Below are 22,743 nucleotides of genomic sequence, written 5' to 3'. Positions count from 1 at the left end.
CCAGAACGATATGTGGTCAGAGCAGCTGAATAGCTTCTCTGTGTATAAAAGGAAGAAATGGGACATTGTATCTTTTTATACGATGACTTTCATAGGTACTAACATTTATATTAAAATTACCCTTTAGTCTTCAGAAAAACAGAGGCTTACATGCGCAAACAAAGAGTTTCACGTTTTGAGAATTCTGACATTTAGAAACATAAAGTTAGCATTTTTAGCTCAGCTTATAATAGGTAACAAAATATGTCCTTATTGTGTAAAATATAATGTGTGTGTGTGTGTGTGTGTGTGTGTGTGTGTGTGTTTGAAGAGAGAGAAAAAGAGAAAGAGAAATGTGTTTGAACTTAAACACAACATAAATGAGCACAGAAATTTCAGTCCAAAGCTAAGGGGTACCACTCGCCAAGATTCATTAAGCGGCTTTGGGCAAGTTACTTAATATATTTTTGTTTTGTTTTGTTTCAGTCACATGTTGGAAATCCTAAGAGTGACACATCTTCTCTAACTCAGTTTTAAGCATTTCTGAAAATATGGCCTAATTTCTTCACATCTCAATGGAACAATGAGAGACAAAGCATGAGACTTGATGTCAACTGCATAAAACAAGCAGTTGGGTTCAAGCAATTAGGTCCAAGAGAATAGTTTTCTCAGTGTGGTCCACAAACACAATCTCTTTTAATATTAAAATCTTTATAAACTCGTAGTATGGATTGGCCCAGAGCCCAAATAAGTGGAATAATGTCAAAGTAGAAAATTGTATCCAATAAAACCAAATCCTTGGAAGATGAGGCCAGCAGCCTAGGGTTTGGTCCATTGGGCTCATTTCACCATTGACACAAGTAGCACGTATCTCCCAGAGCCCTTGGGGTAGCCCCATAGCCAAGATCTGCTGCCTGGAAAGCAGATAAGTGGGGCCTGACTCTGCTCAGAGCCAGATTAATCTGCCCACTCTTTGAGAATTATGTTTACTTAGAACCTGGCATAAAAGACGAGTTACTGATGTCTTACTTTTTTGATTTTGCTAATCAAAATTTGTTCTTCAGTATTATTTGTAAAGATTGTGTCTTCCAAGGGACTTGACTCCAAAAGTAACTAAAATGCATTCTCAAAACTTAAAAAGGAAATACATAATTTTAGAAGGATATTTGTTCTATGACCTATGGAAAATTTAAATCTCAATTCCCAGAACACTGAACTGCCCTCCTCTTCTCTTCGGATGTTTTCTGTGGAGAATGAAATACTGTATTTGATTATTATAAATGAGCATTATTTATGAAGGAAAAAAAAACACATATTTTTTTTTCTTTGTTTTGTCTTCTTATTCAAGGGCTGACCCCTAACCCTGAGATGGGAGTATTATAATCTCCCCCAACAAAGACTACTTCAGGGAAAATCTGGAAAGATCATTAGGGAAACTGACCCTTTCTCAGAAAGCCAAAATGAAATGAAAATATAAAACTAAACTATTCAGGTCAGGACATGAAAGACTTGGGACTAGTTTCCAAAGAATAATTCTGATTTAGGTGGGAAGGATTGGCAAGAACATGAATCAGATGTAGAAGCTGTACCCAACTCAAGAGTCCAGAAGACGAGTGCAAAACAATGTCTTCATTTCATGTACCCCATCTAGGTCCATAGCAGGTTCCTAGCATTCAAATATCCTTCCCCTATTCATTGACTCACTTATTCATTTATACTTTCATCATTTTCCATGTATGGATTAACTGAATAAAGCCTAAACCAGGCACTATGTTATTTGCTTCAGACACAGAGATAAATAGAGGCTAGTCTTCATCTTTAATGTATGTACAACCTAGATCAGAAATCATATAAGTCGGGGTGCCTGGGAGGCTCAGTGGGTTAAACCTATGCCTTCAGCTCAGGTCATGATCCCAGGGTTCTGGGATTGAGCCCCGCATCGGGCTCTGTGCTCAGCAGGGAGCCTACTTCCTCCTCCAATCTCTCTCTGCCTGCCTCTCTGCCTACTTGTGATCTCTGTCAAATAAATAAATAAAATGTTAAAAAAAAAAAAAGAAATCATATAAGTCAATGTAGTATGGAGAGGTGAGAACAATAAGAAATTAAGGTAATTAGGTAATTAAGGTGAGAAAGCAGGACAGAAGAAGAGCACTGAATCCAGCTAAGGGGAAGAAAGGTGAAGTCTGAGCCAAAGTCTGAGCCAAAGACTCAGCTGAAGACTGAGTTGGGATGAACAGGCAGACCAAATCAGATGGGATGGAATTCCAAATAATGGTAACCCATGGTTACCATGAGACTTGATATGTGGTGTAAATGATCATACCATTCAATATGGCCATAGCTTGCAATCTATTAAGGTACGGGGAGAGATTCGGCTGCAGAAGGGACAAAATCAATATCCTGAAAAGATTTCTATGCCACTCTAAATGGTCTTTATTTGGTACTGAAGGTAATACTGGATCCAAGAAACATTTTCAGCGAAGCAATAATATGATTAGATAAATATATTTCTTACCTTTATATTCTTTAATTTTTTAACTTTCATGTATTATGCATTATTATATGTAATAATTACACACCAATACATAATACACTTTTAAAATTTTTTAAAAATTTTTAATAATTTTTGAGCTTTAATTTTTGCATTTAATAGATTCACATTTTCAAAAACTGAGATAAACAAAAAGTGTACAATGAATTATCTCATATCCATCCCTGCCCTGGAACATTCTTATTAAGCCAACATCCAGGGCACCTGGGGGGCTCAGTGGGTTAAGCCGCTGCCCTCAGCTCAGGTCATGATCTCAGGGTCCTGGGATCAAGTCCCGCGTTGGGCTCTCTGCTCAGTGGGGACCCTGCTTCCCTTGTCCTCTCTGCCTGCCTCTCTGCCTACTTGTGATCTCTCTCTGTCAAATAAATAAATAAAATCTTTAGAAAAAAGGCAGACATCCAGTTTTCTTAGTTGCTTGTAGATACAAATAAATATCAATATTCCTATTTTCTTCCTTTCTTACATCAAACTCAAAATCTATGTCCAGTTTTGACCCTTTTTACTTAATAATGTATCTTGGAAATTTTTTTCATATCAATATGTAAAAATCTTCCTCAGACTTTTATAAAGAAATATTCTCATTACAATGTAAAAGAAGGGTTAGTGAGGTAGAAAATTTTAAGTGTATGCTCAGGAAATGATAAGATCCTTGGAAAACTATAGACCTGAGAGATTGAAGAAATATTGAGGAGACAAAGTCAACAAAATATGGAGAAAAATTGGGAAGGAGGTAAGTTCAGGAAAAGAATCAAGGTGACTCTGGTCAGGGCAATTAACAAAATCATGTTAGATGAAGCATTCACTGAGAGGAGAAACTCACTAGAAGAATATGTTAGGAGAAGCAGGGCCAGAGGGAGATAATGAGTTGAGCTTCCAACATACAGAACTTGTGGATACAGTTAGAGCCATTCAGTACTAAGCATGGAGGTCAAGAAAGAGGTAAGGATGGAGGTTTTGGAATCATTGGAATCTATTTAGTGATTATAGCCTTGGATATGGTTGAAATCATCTAGCAAGAATGTGGAACAAGAAAATATAAGGAAGTGAAGGTAGGGTCCCCTACATTTAAGAGGCAGTAGGAGGAAGAGTAATACACACTCCGTGCCATTGGAGAGTAGACTAGGTTTTGCCAATCCCTGTACTATGGAGATGTTCCACACATGGGCGCATGTGCATGCATACACACACACACACACACACACACACACATACACATTGTTCCATGGTCAAAAATCTCAGAGATTCACCATACACATTACCATATTAAAGACTAAAAACAACTTAGATCACATTTTTGAAAAATACAATCTCAGGGTTTAAAAACTAGAAAGTAGTGTTTTTAGATCTAGAGAAAATGGCCAGTCTTGGGCTCTGTGCTTTGAGGGTGCTGCCCAGGCTTTCCCTCTAACTCTTTCCTTTCTTGTACAATGAAATGGACATGGAATGTCCATGGACATGGTCCATGGAATTAGTGTACATATCCACTAGGAATTTGTCCCAGCCCTACCTCCACATCTAGACCATGCTCTGGGTGTCTGGGATCCCAGAATTTGCCATCTTCATTGTCCCAAGAATGCAACCAAGTTTGGGTGCCCCCTTACCTGGTCCATTCTCCTGAGGGCCAATTGTATCTACTCTCTACTGAACACATTAGTGGATCAAATCTGGGGTCGAGAAGTGACTGCTTAGGGAGAATGTGAAAGAAGCTTGGATGGGAGAGCTGAGGTATTTATACAGATATGCATAAGGATCCTCATAAGTGTTGGTGGGACTAGGGTGGTAGAAGAAAACTAACAAACGAATAACCAAAGACAGGGGCCATATTTTCTCACCCTACCACATCCTCATGGAATCTGAGAATTCTACAGCAAACCAGCCTTCCAGGCCAATGTGAACATAAGTTTAACAAGTTGGAAGAGAGCATGTAATTAATTTAGCAATGTCTTAGTTTGATTCATATCTTATAAATATTTAAACATATGGTATATGGGCCACTGTTTGTATTCTTGAACTAGCCCCACAGTTTATGGGCTGGTCTGGGAAGGAGTAACAAGAGGATAGAACATTGGACAGCCAATGAGGAAGAGTGAAGTAAGGGTAGAATATTTATAGAAAATAAACATTTTTAAACACGTTTAAGAAAAAGTTGGTTATTTGGTCAATAACGTATGTCCTCATTCCTAGAGCTATGGGTCCTGCATTAGCTCTTTTCATCCTTATAAGCTCTGAGTATACAAATGAGTACATAAACTGAGATTTAGAGAAACCAGTAATGCGTCCAAGTTCACAAAGTTAGCAGTTGCTGGAGATTACTGCTCAGGACTGCCAACTTCCAAACCAATGTTATTTCCACCATGTCCTGCTGCCTCAAAACCCGAGAAGACCAAAATCTTTATCTGCCACAAAATGAAAAGAAAAAGCCTACCAAGACAAATATGTGGTCATCAACTCATGGTACATTTTAAACACATCATGCAGTCTTAAAAAGTAGTCTGTTATATCGTTCTTATACATCATCCACTCAGGGATATCATGTTTAGGAATGAGCAGTTATGCTCTCACTTAGATACAATCCTTTGACCAGAAAACATACCCATTAGTACACCATGAAAGTCACCTTTTGACATTGACATTGTGGATCAGCATTTAATAACTTATTATAATCTTTCAATTTGGCCCCCATATAGAGAAAAGGAAAACTCTCTGAGGGACTGTGTGTGTGTGTGTGTGTGTGTGTGTCTGTGTGTGTGAAGCTTGGATGGATGAGCTAGGTATTCACAGAGATATGCAGAAGGACCCTCACAGTGTGAGGACTAATATATAAACCACCAAAAAAACTAAAAACATAGAATATAAAACGTAACGGTATTGGATATTTATACCACAAAAGGACTATTTTGATGCCATCTTGAGTTGTTGATTAACCATGAAGTGTTAATGATTAATTTTTAAATGGGTTGTGTACATAAAAAATGATCCATTAAAAGAGGTTGATAGTTTCTAGAGAGTTTATAAATCACATTTCAGAAGACAAAATGCCTGCATTCCAGTTGATTCCTGAGTAAACTTCTGATTAGGCTGGATTGGAGAATAAGAAAGTGCTGCCCACCTGGTTTCACCTGAGATTTTTTTTTTGTGAAAGCTTGAAAATGGAAAAAATTATTTAGTAAAACTTAAGGAACAATTATGTAATACAATTAGGAGCAAATTAATATGATACAAAAGCAAAGTTTCCAGAGGTTTAACATTTAACACAGATATTCAGTTTTCCTTCTACAAAACCAGCTGAGGACTCCTTTCATGGTCCTTATAACTTTAGAAAAATAAACACCACCATCACCTAAATGTACCTCATGTGTACCAGGCCGACTGTCTCATAACTATCACAGATTATTTGGGACCACAGAAGCCCAGTACATCTGGGATTTGCCTGGGGCCCAAGCTTCCCTGGGAAAGATCTTAACCTCTGACCATAATTGAGTTCGGGGTTGGATTTATACAGGTAAAACAATGCCCCTTCCGCTCTAGGGAGGAAAAAAATGGGACCCTGGGAGTAAACAGAACATCATTTGACTCCCATCTTTGTGGAGGGAGGTCCAGGATTGCATGTGGCCACCACTGACCCAGTGTCCCTCCTTCCTGGAGCCTTGGCATGACGTAAAGGATTGTGTTACTGGTACCCCAACCACTCTGCTGTGGGAGTCCACCATGATAGACCTGGGCACAGAAAGTGTGAGAACTGTTGGTCCAGGGGAGAGAGGCAGCAGTGACCCCATGTCCAAAAGCCACAAAGTGACCATGAGAAAGATGGAAAGTGACAGCCACAGTCTCTGGCATGGGAGCTTCATCATTTGTCCCCCTCCTGGCACTCCCAAAGGCAAGAGAGTTGCCTAACACCAACAAGGTGACATAGGGAACACTTGACTTACACCTAGCAGTTCTAAGATTTCTCAGAGAGAGGGGAATCTGGAAAACTCAGGACCTATCTATTATCAGCAGAGGAGCTCAGAGCATCAAAAGGAGCACATTTACTGTCAATGAATCTATATTCATTGACAGTAAATATATATTCCCCAACTGGAAAAGCCAGGAACACACATAACACTACCTAATATGCATACATTCATATTACATAATATACCTACATGCATACGATACACGTAATATTATGGTGTGTTTTGCCATTTGATCTTATTACTCAAATGAAAACTATAATTCCTCTTGGAATATGTCCTTTATTTAATTTGAATGCCACATCAAGATAAATATATACTCTACATGGGTCTCTAAGACATTCATTCAACATATTAAGTGATTTCCTTGGGTCAGGGACTATCCATAGTGCTGGGGCACGGGGTAGATACAATCCCTACACTCAGGCACATTACAATCAAATCCCCTCCAAATACAATTTGCACTCGGAATGTTTCCTCAAAACCAAAAGTTCAAAGTATGCTAGTTTCCACCTATTTATTTTTTTACATATAAGAGGAACTATTTCTAGATTTCACTGCAACAAAACACACCATACCAAATGGTAAGAATGGGACCAGCTTTACGGGCGTGCGATCACCCAGGGCCCACGCTTAGTAGGACCCCACACTTAATTTAATGCTCCATTATCACTGTCTTAAAATGTGTAACAATTTTTGAGCAAGGAGACCTCATATTTTCATTTCGCACCAGGCCTTGAAAATTACATACCCACTTCGGGGTCAGAGTAGTTCGGCTGCTTGGTGTAGAGACAGGGTGTTGCTCGTGTAAATGGGTAAAGGGTTCATGAGTAGGGTCGCCGGATTTAGCAAATAAGCGCACAGACACTTGGTATAAGTCCCAAATATTGCACGAGACAAGGTGAGGCTACCAAGCCATCTGTTGTCTATTTAAAACTCCTTTTAACTAGATGTCTTATATTTCAGGTGGCAAGCCATCTCATGAGGTAAAGGCAGTTGTAGACATATGGTGCCAGAGTAATGACTGTTAGTTTTACTCTCCAAAGTGTCTTCATTTGTGAAATAAAACCTTTCGGTCATTCTAGGTAAAGGGCCTGAGACAGAAGAACCTGATATTTATGACAACTCTGGCCCAGAGCCCTTGGAAAATCCTGGAGACTAAGGTTCTGTGCCCTTAGCCTTTAGAGAGCCAGGCAGCGGTAAAAGGCTCAGGAGGGTGATGTGGGCAGTGCCAACAGGTCTTGTAAGAATTCAGCAGACTCTCCAGATTTAACCATTTTGAAAGTTCTCTTCTGTGTGGACTCAGGAAAAAAAAAAATTTACCTCATGTATCATGCCTAATTGCTCACGAATAAGCCTCGAGGAGGTTTTCTTTGGAAGGATAAATTTGAGAAACGGAGAAGAATGTGCAAGGCATTGAAACATCTCAAGTCAGCTGAGTCACGGAGAGTTTGCCAAAATCTTGACTGTGGAATTTTTAACTTCACTTTTTTGGATTCATTCGTATGTCTGTATTCACTGCCTCTACAGTTTTTCTTTGAGATAGTAGAATTGCTTGAATATGACCCAATGGTGATTGCTGATAAATATAAATCCGTACACCAGTGACTCAATTCTGAATCCCTTATAAGTTCTGACTTCTGTCATTCTCAGTTTCCTAAAGCTGTTCTCTTAAAATCCCCTAATTTCTCTTAATTGCCAGACCAGCAGTAATTCTTCGGTCATGATGTTCTTTTTCTTCCTTTGACTTCGACAACACTCGCTCATGTTGATGTCCCATTTTTCTAATTCCTAGCACCTGTCCCCTCATCTGGCTCCACATCATCCTCACTGTCCTTAATGAAGGCGATCGACAGATTGTCTTATTCTTGTTTGATCATTTCTTTTCTTTTGTTTTTTTTCCCCCTACACTCTCCCTTCGCAGTTTCCTCCCTTCTCACAGCTTCAACTAACAGGCACCGATGTGTCGGAGCTTCCTTGTCCCAGCTCCTGAGAGCTGATTGCTAGTAACTCTTCCCAATTCCACACACAGCGGCCTCATGTGCAGACAGAAAAATCACCAAATATACGAACCTAGCAACTCTTTCCCCACCCGGTATCTGAGTATTCAGCATTTAACAGGCTGCTCCTGTCATATTCAATGTTGAAGGACTTTTTCATCCTGGATGCAACCTATCCTGCAGCCTGATCTTCCAACTTCTTGCTTTTCTGTGAATTTTACTCTTATCAAATGAGACCACTCTGTGTTCTTCCAATGACTGTACACCATCCTACCGCTCAGCCTTTGTTCATACCATATCCCCACCTCCTCCGTGATGTCTTCCATCCTGTCCCAGAAACACGTCTGAACTCAGTTCCTAATCTTGGCAGTCTCTCGTCTCATGTATTTCATATTCTAACTTGCATCACAGTTACATGTGTACTTGTCTTTTCTCCTTTCCAAAGTTGAAAGTACATCAAAACAAGAACCCAGTCTTTTTTGGTCTGTTTGTAAAATATGTTTGTCTTTTCTTCTATCTAGCCCACTAACTGAAATAACCCATGCTTCTACATACAGGTTCCTCAATCTCTGGATTTACCCAAATGAAAAAGAATTCAGACTTTGTAGTGCATCTTTGTAGGATAAGAAAATAATTTGGCACGGAGCAATTGACTTTGAATCTCTTTGATTGCATAAGTCTTTGAGAGAGGTGCCAACGTATTCTAATAAAACTATGCTTCAGTTTTATTGATAACCAAGAATTTTTTTAATGTGAATGGTAATAGAAGAATCCTTTTAACCTGCAAATTTAGGAAAACATTACCTACTTGTGATAGATCATAGCTAACATATCACATTGAAATTGCTTCAACAAATATTGAGTCCCTCCTCTATAGAAAATGCAATCTTATGTGCCACACTTCATAAAATACTTTGAATTGCCAGAAAATAGAAACCCTTCCTCAATTTTTGCGTGCTAATGGTGTTGAAAACAAAGAGGGTGATTCATGTAGTGCAATCCGTATTAAAATTTAAAATGCATTAAAATTAAATAAAGGGCATACTTCAAGAGCACATATAATTTACATTTGGGTAATAAGAGAAGAGATACTTCCTTTTCAGAATTTTCCCTTGGTATTCTATGAGCAGTGTCAACTATGGATGCCTTCAGCTTATAAATGCAGTGCAGTCATAGAAACAGAATTTTAAAATCCATTTGCCTGGTCTCATTCTCTCAAAAAAAAAAAAAAAAACTCTATTGTGTGCCTCTTTATCTATTTCCTGATAGCTTCTCTCATTTAATTTTACTGGTACTGATAGTGGTTGGCGCATGTGTGTGTTTGAGCGCGGAAATGTAGAGTGGAAGTGTGCTAATTCGTGAGCTGTCATGCTCTCATGTAACACAAGCACAGAAGAGGATTGCATTAAGATATGGAACATTCCAGAAAGCCAGTGAGATCCAAGCTAATTTCATGGAAGTGGTGTGTGATAACACTGGAACTCTAGGCACTTTTTACAAGCTAATATGCTCGCACCGTGCGGAGAGCCGCTCTAAGCCTGGGCTCTATATTTTTTTGCCAAGCTTCTGGGCCAGACTTGGAAGCTCCAACTGTGATTCAGGTGGCAGGATGCGGGAGACAGCCCCTTCAGGGGAAATCAACCCTGCAACTTCGCAGTGAGGGCTGGACTCCACTCCGTAATTACTCTAGCTCTGGGGAAATCTTGATTCTTGACAATTCTCCAGGAAAAGGAGGTGGATGGTGCAACAATGCTCTTCAACCCCCAGATTTGCCTAGGAACTTGGAATCACTTGTGATTCCGAGTGCCCAGCTTGCCTGGAGAACAAACATCAACCCTAGCTGGAATGAGTCCCCCTTTCCGCAGTTAAGACAGCTCTTCCCAAATCCTGACCATGTCAAGCCTTCCTCCTTTCCCACTGGCCCGACAGAACTTTCAAAAATCTACGTTGGGAAGACAAGTATGCAGGTGCCAGGGTCACTCCTTATGGCGTCCCTGTGCAAATCTGAAAACGGCACCCCTCTGGGATGATGTAGGTTCCCCACAGGTCATATGGCCCAGGGAGCACGGTGCAAGCTGGATCTTACCCCCAGCACCCCCGCCAGCAGCTATCTTCACCACTGGGTGCTCTTACACCAGACACAGCTTACATATCCAACAGTTCTGGGTTTCACTGTTCATTCGCTGTTTTCACTCAATATTATGGACAACATCGCAACCATCAGTCTCAAGCTTACTATTTGCGCTTTTCTGCAGTACCTTGATAACATTCCATTAAGTGAGATCTGCTGATAATAAGCCCCCTAATTACATCCCAGTTTGCCATATCCTGTCTGCTGCAGACACGTCATTACCAAGGTTATAAGCAGATGTAGGAAAGATAAAGCCTTCCTTTAAGATGACTCTTGTGGTGGTTTATCTGTAAGGCATGTCAGGAGATTTCTCTGTATTATCAAATTATTTTAAACCTGTCTTGGGTGACTCGATGTTACAATGTCTATGTGTACTAGTCATCAGGTAATTAAATAGCCTTACAAAAGAATTGTTAATGGGTTCTAACATAATTCTAGGAAATTTCTCTTGAGGTCCATGTGGTTCTAAGAAGGAAAAAAAACAAAGTTAACTTAGCACCATGCTAGAAATACATTTCTTTTGGCTAAGTCATCAACATAACCCACTTCTTCCTTTTCTGTGGGACAAATGTCCTCTGTAGGGACAGCCCTGAAGACCTAGGGCCCAGGGAAGGTCATCTCCTTGGAGACAGGGGACTTCCTCACATGAAAGAAAAGAAGGAACCAGAGTATCTTGTTGCTGACTGGAGATGGGTAAACCAGCAGAACCGGGTGGAAGTAGGTAGGTACGATCCCAGCCATCTCTCTGCTTCATGCTTGAGCAGCACCTGGAACAGCATAGGCGCTCAGGGAATATTTATTTGTTGAATGATTGATTGCGGGGGGGGGGGGTCTGAGGCACAATAGCCTTGTGACACATATCGCCATCTCAGGACTCAGCCCTTTCAGATGTGGAAAATCACGCCAGAGTTTTGGATCCTTTTCCATCCGCACCTTTAGATACACAAACGTGGATGCTGTTTGAAAAATTCCCAAATGGGGTTCTGTTTTTCTCTCTATCTGACACAATAGAAATGCCTATGATTGCATGTGCCTCACTGCATAAGCATATCCTGACAAGTTTTTTAAGAAATTAATAGCTATTTAATTTACCAAGAATGTTGCTATTATTAAGGACATGTCGGTTCCCCCGGATTAGGGCAGCTCGTCCCATTTTATAAACTGCTAACATGTAGTGACACTTGCCTCTTTAGGATGAGTTTCATCGAACTGAAGTGCTGGTTTCTGGTTTATAATTCAATCCATTTCACTGACTCACAGGAGGGTGGAGTAAAATGACAAAGTCCTTTGGTCCTTCAGTCAGAGGTTTTCCTATTACCGTGTGATTACACACCTATCTTCTTACCACATGAGGTGCTCTGTAAAACCACGGTCAATAATTACCACCCTGCAACTGACTTTTATGTGTTCTAGAACTGCCCTCACATCAACATGTTGGATCAGAGGAAACAAACCATAAGACTATCATTAAACGGAGAAAGGTTGGAGAACCAGGCAGGAGGACACATCATGGCTGTCCCAGCTAGGATCCTGCTAAGAGGAGACTCCAACAACTTTACCACCGCCCCCCCAGGTACATGACGCGCGAACTCCAATTACTGCCTGTCGTAAAGGGATGCAAAACACCGCCAGACACAGCATCACAGAGCTTACATTGTACACGCGGGGATAGAGGGATATAAATATAGAAAACCAAATGCTCTCACCCTTAAAAGAAGATAAGAACTCATCTGTGCCGGCAACTTTCTGAGCTGGTTAGGTTAAAGACTTTAGCCTCCTTTCCTCTCCTACACCCCGATTTATTTTATTCTATTTTATTTTATGTATGTATTTATTTACTTACTTACCTAGGACTCAGTGTTCTCTTATACTTTAGACCAAAGGGGCTCCTCCAGTTGTTGACGTATATTAAGGAATGAAGGCTTTTTCAGAATAGCTGAAGGGATCCAGAGAGTACGGGGGTTGTGGGAAGGTTAGGAATTCTATAGAGAAGTGCAGTGATTTAACTAAATCGTTTAGTGAGTTTATTCTCTGTAGTGGTGGGTTTTGTGATTTGGGGGTTTTTTGTTTTGTTTTGTTTTTCAGTATTTAATATGTGCTATTTTCTTGTTGAGCCCATTTAAAATGGGAACAGTTTTTTTTTTTTTTAAAGATTTTATTTATTTATTTGACAGAGAGAAATCACAAGTACACTGAGAGGCAGGCAGAGAGAGAGAGAGAAGGAAGCAGGCCCCCTGCTGAGCAGAGAGCCCGATGCGGGGCTCCATCCCAGGACCCTAAGATCATGAGCTGAGCCGAAGGCAGCGGCTTAACCCACTGAGCCACCCAGGCGCCCCAAAATGGGAACAGTTTAATGTTGACTCGATTGTTGATTTAGTGTTCAAGCCTAGGCACGAACCCAGGATAGCCAGGCCTGGAGCATCCATATCCATAAAAGAGAATGGTGGCCTAACATTTGAAAATGAAAACATTAAAAGAATCCTGGGGGCGCCTGGGTGGCTCAGTGGTTTAAAGCCTCTGCCTTCGGCTCAGGTCATGATCCCAGGGTCCTGGGATCGAGCCCTACATCGGGCTCTCTCCTCTGTGGGGAGCCTGCTTCCTCCCCTCTCTCTCTCTCTCTGCCTACCTCTCTGCCTACCTGTGATCTCTGTCTGTCAAATAAATAAATAAATACAATCTTTAAAAAAAAAAAAAAGAATCCTGTATATTTCTCCTTGAAAAGCATTTCCGGGTTTCCATTTCACTGTAAATACGTCTGAGTCCTGGACATTTGAAATCCCAAAGCCCCGTTCTGAAAAAGGTAGAGGACCAGTCATTGTCCCCATTCCCCTAATTTCACAACTCTTCCTTGTTCCTCATCCCACGGAAGAGACTGACGGTGTTGCTAGTCAGTGCTGTACATGCATTAGCGTAAGCAGAAGCAAATGTGAAGGGACCATGGACAGTTGACCTATAGACAATTAAACCATTACTATCTACTCATGTACATATAAAAAGAATCATACATACACACCACAGAAAAACCATTTTCTTTTTCAGAGGCTATCTATTGCCCCTGTAGTGGGAGAGCAGGAGGAATGGAATTTTGACTGTGACCTTTCCCTAACTTGATTATTTTAACTAAAGCTCTTTTTATTAATGCGCCTTCTGAAGAGCAACAAAATATTAGGGTAACACATCTGCCAGATTCACGTTGCATTTTGGTTTTCTTGAACCCTAAAGAAGTTGCCTTCAGAATCTTAGAACCCAGTCGCTCTGCAAACATATAAAATACAAATCTAGTTGTTTTTGTCTATTAATGTAAAGCAACTTTTCTCAAGCTCTTTTGCTCAGAATTCTAGTCCTGAGAGATGGTCATAGATCGCCCATGAAATCAAGTTTTTCAAACAAAGTACCTTTGGAAGCATTTCTTTCTGGATAACCATCTTGAAGTTTCTTCGTGAACATATTCATAACAAAAGCTCATGAAAGTACTGTTATTAAGAAACTTCTTCTCTGTTGAACCCATGATTTTCCAAACTTCTTTGACAGTAAAACTTTAAGAAACACCTATAAGCATCTTGTAGAATAAACTTCTACAAAACATATTTTTGGAATACTATGCTTAACGAATAAGAATAAGGGAACTATTATACCTGTATGTAAAAGGAAAAAAAACACATAAAAAGCAGAGTGCTTTAATAATACTCCATTACGGGGCACCTGGGTGGCTCAGTGGGTTAAGCCTCTGCCTTCAGCTCTGGTCATGATCCCAGGGTCCTGGGATGGAGCCCCGCATCGGGCTCTCTGCTCAGTGGGAGCCTGCTTTCCCATCTCTCTCTGCCTGCTTCTCTGCCTACTTGTGATCTCTCTCTGTCAAATAAATAAATAAAATCCTTTTTAAAAAATAATACTCCATTACTTTGTGTTAAAAAAAAAATTGTTACAAGTCACTGGAAGAGTGAATTTGTGAGCAAGCGATGTTATGGTTATAACTTAAAATGACAATGAAATACAGGTCTCCCCCATTATCCAAAAGTAGAGCACTCCTATGAAAGCTTCAAAGCCAAAATGACATAAATCGAAGAATCGATTGCCAATAGTATACAAAAAAGGTTTTTTTAAGATTTTTATTTATTTATTTGAGAGAGAGAGTGCGCAAAGGGACTCCCGCTGAGCAGAAAGCCCAATGCGGGACATGATCCCAGGATCCTGAGACCAAGACGTGAGTTGAAGGCAGATGCTTAGCCCACTGAGCCACCCAGGAGCCCTTGAAAACGTTTTTTTAGGGTTTCCAGACCTCCCCCATAAAACCTTTTTTTGGATCTTCTGGTACCTTAAGACACATCTTGCTAATGAATGCCCCAAATAAATCAAGATAAAGCACAGACGCTTGGGGAGCCTGGGTGGCTCAGTCAGTTGAGCACCTGACTCTTGGTTTGGGCTTGGGTCATGATCTTGGGGTGGTGAGATCAAGCCCTGTGTCGTTGGGCTCCAAGCTCAGTGGGGAGTCTGCTCGAGAGTTTAGTGGGGAGTCTGCTTGAGAGTTTCCGTCTCTCTCTCTTCCTCTCCCTCTGCCCCTCCCCCACTCGTTCTCTCCCTCTCTCTCATAAATAAATAAATCTTTAAAAAAGAAAAAAAAAAAGCACAGATGCTCATAGACAGTTCAAAGTTCTGGTTGCTTGATGCTGAGATGCTGAGCTTACTTCCTGGGGAGGGAGTTTGAGGGACGGCTCTCACCGCTGGGAGGGTGCACGGCCTCTGAAAGGGCTCCCCGCAAAACAGACACTGAAGACTACTTTTGCTTTTCGCCTTTCTTCTTTAAAGTGAAAAACCTTATCTGATTTCTTTCTGTTAGTGAAAACAGGTACTAATATACGCCTTTCCTAAAAGCGAAGTGGCATAATGCTAACTTTCTAAAAGCTGGGGATGTCTGTATACAAATGTATCTTAATATACTTTATTTTTATTGAAAGTCATTATACTTTTCTTAGGATGATAATGGGACAATAATAGTTTTCATTCTTTTTTACAACATTTTTTGATTTACCATATTAAGTACAAACTGTACTTTAAAAATTAAAGACACAACAATGCCGAATTTAATATGCAAAGCTGTGAATTACACACCAGGCCAACTTTTTTTCCCATTGATTTTTATTCTGTGACCTATTAAAGTAGTTGAGATTGAAAAAAGTCACTTTCTTTCCAAATTCCCATCATTGATTCATGGATGTTCCATGAGCATTTTTTCCTAAAACCTTTTGGAGTTTGAAAATTTCACAGGATCTCCAACAGAGATTCACACTTTCTTAATTTAGAATAAACATGCGTGAATAGATCATTCGCAGTTCTCAACAGAAGGAACGGAGGGACTGAGCACCTAAAACACAATGCTGCGGTTGCCACAACAGAATGTTGGCTATGTTCCCTTATCCCAGTAATGGAAACGTGTGCTTTCCCTGGATGAGCGCTTCTAAGCCGTGCTTCACTCCTGGCTTATTGCACATGTGAGGAAAGACCACTGCACGGCTCCGCTGGACCTTCCTGTAGATTTACAGAGCCTCGTCCTAGCCTGGGTGCTCTCTGATCCTCTTTACCGTGCAGAGACCAAGCCCAGGCTCCACCTTCCACTCTCAACATGGCTCCCATGAGCTCACATGAAACAATCACCCCAGGGGCGCCTGGGTGGCTCAGTGGGTTAAGCCTCTGCCTTTGGCTCAGGTCATGATCCCAGGGTCCTGGGATGAGTCCTGTATCGGGCTCTCTGCTTGGCAGGGAGCCTGCTTCCTCCTTCTCTCTGCCTGCCTCTCTGCCTACTTGTGATCTCTCTTTGTCAAATAAATAAGTAAAATCTTTAAAAAAAAAAAAAGAAAGAAAGAAAGAAAGAAAGAAAGAAAGAAAGAAAGAAAGAAACAATCACCCCAATCAGTTCATTTCTCTCCAGGCCAGTGCTCGCTTCCCATGCAGACTCTTGCGCCTGCTGTGTCTAGACCTATAAGGACCACAGTCATTAATTATATAAAATGGGGTCGGGCACCTGGGTGGCTCAGTTGGTTGAACGACTGCCTTCAAGTCAGGTCATGGTCCTAGAGTGCCAAGATCGAGTCCCACATCGGGGTCCCAGCTCCATGGGGAGTCTGCTTCTCCCTCTCACCTTCTCCCTTCATGCTCTCTCTCACTGTCATTCTCTCTCAAATAAATAAATAAAATCTTTAAAAATATATATATAAACTGGGGTTGATTTTAAACACTGATTTTAAAAACATGGTAGATGAAGCTAAAAAGAAGAAAAGAAGGGGCTAGAGCCTAGAGGGGGAAATACCTATTCTTATCTGCTAACTCATTTCACCTTCCTGAGAATCATCAATGTATGTTTTAATCTGTCTTTCCTTAGCAACCATGTCATCTTTGGCACCTGCCCACCATGACACATTTTGCCTAGAGATTTTGGTAAAAATACCTAACAGAGGAGGATTCAACTTAATTCCCTCCCCCTCCCCCTTTCTTACTTCTCCTTCCAGCTGCTTCTGTTAGGGCTTCTCCTTGGCCGACAAGCTCAAATGCCTGGTCTAGTCTGGTGGCATTCGAAGGTGGCTCTGGGAAACCCTGAGGGGGTGAAGTCCAAATTCTTTTCATAACAATATTAAGATGACATTATTAACTGCTCTTTTCTCTCACATTCCTTCATGAGTACACACGTTTGGAAACCCACCACAGGTTTCTATCAATAGAAATCTCTGGTTATAAGAACAAGTTGCCCCCATTCAATTAATGGAAGTTGCCAGGCAGGAAACTACATCATTTCATAGGTACAAATATTTCATTGTTATTACAACCCTAAGAGACAGATACTGTAGTGCTTTTGCCAATGAGAAAACTGAGGCCCAGGAAATACATTTGTACATCTGTGAACTGCACAACCCGACACTCCCCTCAGCCAGCACTGGAGCCTTCATTTTTCACCAGTGGTTTTATCTCTATACTCCTCCAGTAACATTGGCCTGGATAATGACATTTTCCTTTGAAGAAGGACTAGCAGCTATAACAACCATTTTCTCTTTACGTCGGGTGATAATGAGGCTTGCCCTAAATTGTGTAATAATGAAGTCTTAGTCTTCAGAGGTAGAGAATTGGATGTGAAGCTCTATTTGGCTGTCAGTAGACTCATGAATTTTCTCCTCACTGGTATGTGAGCCATCGGGGTACTTTTGACTAGAAGGACTTTTTTTTTTTTTTTTCTTAGAAAGTCAGAATTTCCCAGACTGAATGTTCTCAAAATATGAGGTCTTCTCTGTGATGCCAGTCATCTGGCACGATTCATACGTGTGGGGAATGTGTTGGAAGGAGGTTGGTTTGGCACAGTCCTCGACATCTTCAGAAAGACTGGCAGGACTGTCACTTGCTATTATGGTTCTAAATGCAACCAGAGGACACTGAACAATGGGGCACCCAAAAAATAAATGAAAGTTTTAGAAGTGCTCTCTCTGAGCATCTCAGTGAGATCAAAGGGTTCAGTGGTAGTTTGGCCGGGCTTGTGTTTTATGAGCTCAGAGTGTTTCTTCCTTACCAAGCCTTCATCTCGACATGCCAGTCAGCCAGTATGGTCAAATATCTGAGACCAAAAAGGGAGAAAAAGCAGTTCCTGATTACACGAACCAAGCAATTGATAAACTCCTCTCTATCTGCTCAGTTGTCTGGCTGCCATCGGCCTTTTCCAGGGTGCACATGATCTTGCTCATTAGACTCTTAATTAGTTTTATCTGTGTGGGTCCTTATTCTCTGGTGATGGTGGTGGATGATGGCACCTGCTCTCTGACCATTGCTTCTGTTGGCCATAAATTCTGCTATGTAGATGTTTTTAGTCAGGGACTCGGGGAATCTCCTAATTCTACGTCATGCTTTCTTTTAATAATTTCTTCTAATTCTATGTCACGGTCTACAAAGCTTTCTGTCATATCAAAAAAGGCGAATTTGAAAATCCCTCTTCTAAATATATGCATGACAGAGTTCAATGGACTCTGACTACATTTGAATAACTCACTGTATGGCCTTCATAAGAAAGTTCACTGGGGCCCATTGTTTGGGATATTATTGACTTAACATTCATTAAGAGACTCATAAAAATTTACTTCCTGCATGTTCGGGGCATGGTGTTTAAGCTGTAAATACGGCAATATGGGTGTAAATATTGGCTTAAAACTTCTCTTTGAGTCATTTATTTTCTTTATCTTATTGTCTCTACATCACCGTTCTCCCCTGTTTAGGCTGGCCCTTCCCCAGTCTTCCAATGTGTTCTCTGAATTCCCAGTGGCAGCTTGGTTGGGATTCTTCCCGAAAGAGTCAGGGGGCACGGAACGAGGATAATTTTTGTTCTCACTCTGTTCCAGACACTCCGTAGCGGCTGAACACGAAGACGGCACTCCACTGGGATGACCTTTGATTCTTGGCAGAGGAGAGCGATTTCACTGAGGGAATTCACTGCAGTTGATGAGTCTCTAGTGTTTGTCAAGATCTCTGTGGAAACAAACAGTCAGAGGGTCTTTGTGGAAGAGTCCAGAAATAATTGAGTAAGCCAGGAGACCCTTATTCCACCCCCCTGCAAAAAAAGAAAGAAAGAAAGAAAGAAAAAAGTCAGGTTATACTTTTCTTTTAAGGGCTCCCTGATTGCCTTGTATAAATAATTGCTATTCCCCAGCACTTTCCCTTTTACTGAGAAAAATACAAAAGAAAAGTCAACCGAATCAAGACATAATTTCATTTTTACAGCTGAATAAGCTTTGTCTTTGGTTGTTTTAAAAATGAAATAAATGGGAAAATATTTGTTAGAGAATAATAAACACACCCAGGTATTTGCTGCTCTTCTCAGGCCAGGCTAGGATTGAAGTGGCTCGGTAAGACCACCTGTGTTTCTTGGTGCGAGCCCAGCAGAGCTGCACAATCTGTAGAGTTGGTCTCAGTCCAGCGACCTGGCTACATTCTTGGATCTCTTACTCAACATGAGGCATCAAGATCACTGGAAACTTTAACAAAAACATCAACAACTGAAAGAGCCAGTTAGCCTATGGTCTGACCCCCAGCCTGCACACCCGTACATCAATCTACTTCGAATCTTCTGGGAAATTAGTTCAGCGTTCAAGGCAGGAGAAGGGGCAACCTGAGGGTACAGCTGCTCAGTCTCCCTGAGGAGATGAGGAATCTGCAATCACCCCAAAGCGTACATTTCAATGGTTGCTTTTTAATCTGCTTTGCACTTGGCCAAATAGATGCTTCCATAATAACTCTAAAAGCATCAAAGAAAAAGCAGCACACTCTGTTGCATTCCAAAATGGAATCCAATAAAAGAAATATAACTCAAAATCATTTCAGAAGCAATTAATAAATTGCTACTCAGAAGCAGCTCCTCAAGGAAGTTTGCTGTTCGGCCCAATAATCTAAAACACATCCTGAAAACAGAAGTTGAGGAGGAAGGAAAAAGATAACGAATCTTATTTTCTACTTGTCATTTTGGTATACTTCAAATAATTTGGATCCTTTCTGAATCTGCTACTTTAGATGTTATTTTTTCAAGTTCCCAAAGGTCTCCGTTGTTTAACTACCTTTATCTACAGATGCCAAAACGGCCATGTGAACTCTCACACTGTCACTACTGAACCAGCCCTCCTTGGCCTTGGGACCAACTTCCAGAACCCATCTATGTGACTGTGGACAGGCCATCTGACCCCTTTCAACTCAAAGTTTTCACATAAAAATGAAAAGATAGGATAAGATTCTGGTTTCCCCCAGGGCACTTCATGAACACACTGGGTTAGTAGACATTATGTGGAGAAAGATTTTTACTTTGTGTTTCAGAAACACTATATTAAGCAAAGTTAAATGGAGATTTACAGCAGGACTTCCCCCATCTTCTAATATACTAATTGCGACCCTAAGTTGGGGGGGCTATGCTACGTAGCAACATGAAAGCTTATTTGATTGACCATGGGACTCTTGTTCATAGACTATCCTGGGACTAGTGTAATCTAAGGTTGCTTCCAGCTCTAAAATTCCATTTTTCAATCTGAAGTAGCTAATTGCAAATTGGCATGTATACAAAGGTCATCATCACAGCAATTATTAATCATCATTGAACGATGTGCTTCACAGGTGGATGTGTGGGAACATGGAACAGAGCAGGCATATATAAATCCTACCTCAGCAGGAGGGTTTTCCTATTCTCCACCTATTCTCCCCACCCTTGGGGGGCTGATCTCCCATGCACACATGGCCTTGGTCAGAGAGAGAATGTCCAAGACTCATCATAATGTAAACCAGTATTACTCATTATTGGTATTACTCATTGTACCCTGTTATTCTCCTTGCGTTTCCTAGGGGCAATATAAAGTTTAAATAATCGACATGGTCTGTTTCTCTACTCAGCATTATATCCACCACACATACATCATTTCTTTTCCAGAAAATAAGATCAATTTTATTTTAAAATCTTTTAAAGCAACAGCCTCAATTAGACTTTAACTGGAATACTTTTCTCAGTCTAATATTCATGTATGACTGACCCATACCCATACCCAATATCAAATTTTATAAGTTCCTTCCTCATTATTGTGATTAAAACTTAGCCTTAGAGGTTAGGAAAGGAAAAATGAGAGTGAGTATGAAGCAACTGAATTGTCTTTGTAGTGTCTTTCTAGTTTGTTTTCTTAACCCCATGGGCTCCTTTTCCCAAATTTTAAAAGATATAACAATGATCTGGGATTAGTTTATGTATATGATAAAAGATAGAAAGTTAGTTAACATTTTAGGTAGATTAATATTTTAATTATAAACTTAAACATATAATTGTAAATACAAATAAATTATCATAGTTTTCCTTGTCAACAGTTACTCATCTCCCTCACTTTAATGATTAAGTCCGTGTGTGGTCAGGCCAAAACTTGTTTAACACTTGGTAGCTGTAAAAATACTCCTCTCCAATCTCCTATCGCATAGAGTATAACTGACTGATGGCTTCAGCTGCTGCTCTCTGAATCACCACTGAATTTGAGCAAAGGTCACATTTCCCATGAGCATTCCTGAGAGACACAGGGCTTCTTTGATAGGCAAATTTGGCTTGAAGACTCTAACAACCTTGCCAAAACCGTTCAACTGCACTACTGTCTAAAGCTCCTCCATTCAAACTTCCTTCCTTCCCCCTTCTCTTTCACAAGGATGAGACCTGAATTTTGGTCTCTAATGGTTCTCCCTTCCTATTTTCCCCTCACTGGCATGTACCCCAATAAATCTCTGGATTGGTGATTTTATCTTGATTTCTGGGTTTTGGAGGACCTGAGCTAACATGAACCAATTCCTGATTTTTCTGCTTATTTATTTTTAATAAATAACACTGCAGTGAAATTTTCATACGATCTTATCCCTGGCTATTGTAAATTAATTCCTTAGTACACAATCTTAGAAGTGTAATTGCTGGCAGCACAGAACGTATATTTTTTTAAAACTTTTGATACATATTGAAAAAATGCACTCTGGAAATTGTTCCAATTTATATAACCAAAGCAAATTCCTTTCTCTTTTGGATTGTTTATACTTTTTCTTAATGACTTATAAGAGACTTTTACATGTTAAGGACGATAAACTTAGTGAAATTACTTTTTTTTTAAAGATTTTTTTTTATTTATTTGAGAGAGAGAGAGAGAAAGACTGGGGTGAGTTCAGGGGGGGAAACAGAGGGGGAGGGAGAAGAAGAGGTAGAGAATCTCCAGCAGAGTCCATGCTGAGCGCAGATCCCATCAAGGGGCTCAATCTCACAACCCTGAGATCATGAACAGAGCCAAAACCAAGAGTCAGATGCTCAACCAACTGAGCCATCCAGGCACCTCAGTGAAATAATTTTAAGTTTTAGCAATCATTGTCATAAATCATCAATCTCAATCAAATAACTGTACTAAATGAATTCCATCTACTATAAAACTTAAACCTCCCCCACACTCCTGGATACACACACCAACTCATAATGATATATATATATATATATATATATATATATAGTCCATGGGATTATTATACTGAACAAAGCAAAATAGGAAAATTTGTTCTCTGGAAGAATTCCTATGGTACCAATAACATCAAGGAGTAACTCGGTCTCATATTGCT

At 40.4% G+C, this 22,743-nt stretch overlaps 1 long non-coding RNA gene across 1 annotated transcript in view; it reads right to left on the bottom strand.

The window, feature by feature from the left end:
* Positions 1-18,799: 18,799 nt before the first annotated feature.
* Positions 18,800-22,743, bottom strand: part of LOC309848845 — a 39,917-nt gene continuing 35,973 nt past the window's right edge. The window contains exon 5 of the long non-coding RNA XR_014303327.1: positions 18,800-19,110. This is a non-coding gene — a long non-coding RNA (uncharacterized lncRNA). The remainder of the gene's footprint in view (positions 19,111-22,743) is intronic.

Source organism: Mustela nivalis, assembly GCF_964662115.1.
Source record: "Mustela nivalis genome assembly, chromosome: 15".
In the NCBI taxonomy this organism is placed as follows: domain Eukaryota; kingdom Metazoa; phylum Chordata; class Mammalia; order Carnivora; family Mustelidae; genus Mustela; species Mustela nivalis.
This window is presented reverse-complemented; position numbering and strand designations above follow the sequence as displayed.